At 26.9% G+C, this 4637-nt stretch overlaps 1 long non-coding RNA gene across 1 annotated transcript; it reads right to left on the bottom strand.

Annotated features, from left to right (window-relative positions):
* Positions 1-257: 257 nt before the first annotated feature.
* On the bottom strand, positions 258-1630 carry LOC107896326 (uncharacterized). Its single transcript, XR_001683691.2, has 2 exons — positions 1012-1630; positions 258-563 (listed from the first exon to the last, which is right to left on the bottom strand). It is a non-coding gene; the product is annotated as an uncharacterized lncRNA (long non-coding RNA).
* Positions 1631-4637: the final 3007 nt, after the last annotated feature.

The raw sequence follows: 4637 nt of genomic DNA, 5'->3' as shown, positions 1-4637 counted from the left end.
TCGGTAATTGTTGAATATACAACAGATATTTATTCATTGTAATTGTACAATTTACAAAAAAATAATTTAATTTAACACATATAAATATACAATTTAGTTACACGAACTTACCTCAACGAGTTTATGTAAATACGAAGGCAACTAATTTGATATTTTTCCTTTGCCTCGATCTAACTCCGTACTAGGTCTAACCAAATCTATACGAATGAATTTAACTCAATTCAATATAATTCATATTCAATTTAGTCCAACACATATTTTTGAAAAAATTACTATTTTACCCCTATACTTTAAATTCATTGCAATTCATTCCAGTTACAAATATTTGGGCCAAAAGTAACTTAAACCCAAAATCCATTAATATAAACTTAACCCAGTTACATAAAATTTGACCCAATCCCAAAACCTAATTCTAATAAACCCATACCCTAAATCTAGCCCAAACCCGAAAGAGCCCAAAAAGAATTCCAGCAGTCAAGAATTTCAGAAGCTCCTGGAATGTACTGGAAGGGCACCAGAGGAACGACTTCTCACGTGAGATCCCCGGGTCATCTTCTCCGTACCTGCAAAAGAATACACCAGAAGGAGCCAGTAACAGATTTCACAGCAAATGACAGTAGGAAAATAGGATTTTTAAGTTTTTATTTATTTTAAAAATTTGGCTATAAAAGCCAGTGATGTAATCCACAAATTTTTACGGATACTGTACGCATACTACACATTCACACTAGATATTAAAAGATCAAGCCAAAAAGGTTTTGAAAGGTGATTTTCCAGATTTTTTTTTCCTTTATTTTCCTTTAATTAGTTTGCGAATTAGGCACAAATACATGAAGAGGAACCCTCGATACCGATGATAGCCCAAAACATACATGCGTAGATGTGGGCGAGGATCGAGCAATACTAAAATTTTGTTTAAATCTTTGGAATTTATCTCCTTTTTTTTTTGAAAGAATATCATAAGATTCGCATATTTTTTTAAGAAAAAAGAGGAAAAGGGAGTGGGGTTACCGGATTTCCAAAATTGCGGCCTCCATGGGTAAGATCCGGCCATTATCCGCACCATTAGCCATCAAACGGATGAAGGTTAGTGGCTGCGCGATGAAAGGAGCCTTCACAGAGCAAGGCTGTTGTTTTTCATCTGTGTTTTGGAAAGAAAATGAATGAAAGAAGGGATTTTAGTATTAAAATCAAAACGGCGCCGTTTACACCCATGGAAGTCCGCGCGTTGGCCCGATAAAGGAGTCGGATCTACGCCCTTTTTGTTTGAATGGGTAAATTTCGCGCTGGATCCCTCCTTTCGCGTGGCGCCTCCAATTGTGCCCTATGTGTCCTCTTTGTTTTTTGTAATTTGGCCCTATAATTTCTATTTTTTTTCTTGGTCTGTAATGCAGACTGCGTTTTTTAGCTTGGGAAAATTTACAATTTAAGTCCCTGTATATTTATGCGTGTTGTGCATTGATCCATTTTATGGTCACTTTATTTACGAATTATCCTTCTTATCTTGCTGCATTTTTAATTAGGTTTTATATTTGTACAATCAGTTAATTTAAAATACATTTAATATGTGTATGCTTTAATCCATGTTAATAATTTTGTTTGTTACATTTGTAAAATTATTTTTAGATTGTTTTTTTTGACATTATGTATCCTATTTCTTTAAATATTTTATATATATTTGTATACTAATCATTCTTTTTAGTTTTTTTATAATAACTATTATTTTGCATGTTGTAAAATTCTTTTTATATTACATTGTTTTAATACCTTATTAATAAGTGTTGTCAACATATTTATATACATAAATTATTTAAAATATTTCTTGACTTATGTTTCATTTACATGTCTTTATGTACATATGATACTGTTTTGGAAATCCGTCTTTGCATTCATAAAATTGTTTTTTTAAAATGTGTCTCCATATTATGTTATCCAAGTATGTTATTTAATATTTCTTCTAAATATTTTTAAGTAAAGTGATATGTATAATTTATATGATAATATAATTTCACATGTATTTATTTTTATATGAATGTTTTAAATAGAAAATCTATTACCTTGCCATGTATTATTATTTCTTCATATTTAATGCATTCTGTAAGTTATCATCAAGCATATGTTTAGCACTTATATTTAACTTGCATACATTATCAAAGCAATATTATTTTTTTATACATATAATTTGTAGCAAATTTGTATATAATTGTTTTTTTATGTTATTTATTATATATATAATTTATGCTAATTTTAAGTTAATTTTATAATTCATATTTTTTTTATTCTATATTATTTTAATATTCAACTATTTTAAAAATATCTTCACATGTATATAACACATATTAAAATTGTTTTTGTTATAATACATGTTATTATTTTCATATAACTTTATGTAAATATTTTTCTATGTATATATCCTCTTTTTATTTATGTGTATAATATATTTATTTTAAGGACCATATTTTAAATCATATAATTTATTTATTGTATACACTCTCATATTTTATTATCCTTATACATGTATTATTTATATATGTTTCATCAATCCAAATTAATTTATTACATGTAAAATTATGTTATATATTATTTGTTTTAAAATTTCCCTTTATAAATATAGCTTTATGAATGTACATCACTAAATTTGCGTATTTTGTAAATATAGTTTTTTACCTTTTTGTGTATATGATTATTTTATTTCTTTATATATTTCGTTACATGTATAATTTTTATATTTATTTTTTTTTATTTATGTACATTATTAATGTCATGCTATCTTTTACAAATAATTATTTCCAAATTTGTTTATATATACATGCTTTATAAATTTGCTATGTACATTATATCTTATCATGTGTTGTATTTGTCTTTTATATTTTATATATTTTAAGTTATCATGCACATTGTAAATCTCTAAATGAAATTGTGTTTAAAGTATTTTGTATATTATTCGATTCAAATGTTTTATTCTATAATATTATTTTAAATAAATCTCTAGTTTTTTTTTATATACAAGTTTGCCAACTTATAGTATATGTTAATTAATTCGTCAATTTTAAAAATGTCCTAAACTATACTAAGTTCTAATTCCATTGCATTTTGTACATATTTTATGGATAATTTTATATTATGTCATGTGAATTATTATTGTATATCATTTTTATTGATTGTTCATCATCCATGATTAAGAATTTGTCACATTTTACTTAGAATAGTTGTACATAATTATGGATATGTTAATTATGATTTGTTGTGTCCTATTGATTTCATGTTCGTAAATTCTTTCTCATGCAAACATTTTGATACAATTCCTTAAGTATTCCATTTTAAAATGGATAAACACGTTTTGAGCAAATTTCTAATTTTCTTTATCATTCAAAAATTCTGAAATAAGGGCAATATTCAATATGTGGGGAATTCGGAAAATCGTGCTCAATCGTACTGGGTATGATTTTTCGGTGAATCAAATATTTGGATAACCTTTTTATAATTTTAGTGTACGAGTTTTTAAAAGTCAAAAATCAATCGTATTTTTAAAGGTATAAAGGATCGTATCTAATCGTATTGGGTATGATACTGCATATATTTGAAACGAGAGATTTTTCACCGCTAATTTGAGCTATTCAAACATTTAAAAAAAAATCATACTTCGGAAAATCTTTTCTTTAAAAAACTTTTGATATAAGGACAGCATCAAATCAATTTGGTACCAATTTTTGGGCGTAATGAGGGTGCTAACCCTTCCTTATGCGTAACTAACTCCCGAACCCGTTTTTTTTTATTTTACATGAACCAAATTTATTTTTCATTGAATAAAGTGTTTTAGTAGGTGGTCCAATCACACCTAAATCAAGAGATTGGTGGCGACTCCACATTTTTGTTTTCAAAAGTCGATCCCCATTGTTTTCCAAATAAAAAGGGTTTCGACAATATTAATAGCAGCCCACATAATTCACAATTTCATAATTTTTACCATAAATTTATCATCTTTTCAATTTAATTCCTAATTGATAATTTCATCAAAATTCTCTTTATAAAAGTTGTTTACCTAACAACAACCTTTCATTTTCTATTATGAAACTTCAAAATTCAAGCATATTCGTCAATGAAAAAACCCTAATACTTTAACAATTTTGCAAATTAATCCCCGAGATAGCTAGATTAAGTTATTACGATCTTAGAAAAATAGAAATTATTAAAAACGGGATAAAAATACATATCTAATTGAGTAAAATAAGCTTGCTAATTTCAAGCTTCCATGGCTAGGTTTACTTTTTTTTTTGTGGTAGATGATGATAATAGATGGTATTTGTTTATTTTATTAATTTATTAAAACTTTAATCACAAATTTCTAAAATTAACCTTAATATTTCATTAAATTTTCAATGATGACTGTTCATATTTATCCACTAACCACTTTAATGGTGTAACGTCCCAATTTTCGGGAATCCTGTGAATGTTGGCATAGGTTTAATTATGTTAGTGGGCCTCTAGAAGGCCCAAGCTTAAGATAGAACCCGGTAATTTTAGTTAATTTTTGTTCCATAAGAAAAAGGGAGTGAAATTATAAAATAGGACCTATGTGAAAATGTTTGAAAATGCTATAGGCTAAATTGAAGTGGCCAAATAAATAAGAGTGCAAA

The sequence above is a fragment of the Gossypium hirsutum genome, chromosome A09, assembly GCF_007990345.1.
Source record: "Gossypium hirsutum isolate 1008001.06 chromosome A09, Gossypium_hirsutum_v2.1, whole genome shotgun sequence".
Classification (NCBI taxonomy): domain Eukaryota; kingdom Viridiplantae; phylum Streptophyta; class Magnoliopsida; order Malvales; family Malvaceae; genus Gossypium; species Gossypium hirsutum.
Note: the sequence above shows the minus strand (reverse complement) of the source record. Positions and strands in the feature narration are given on the sequence as shown.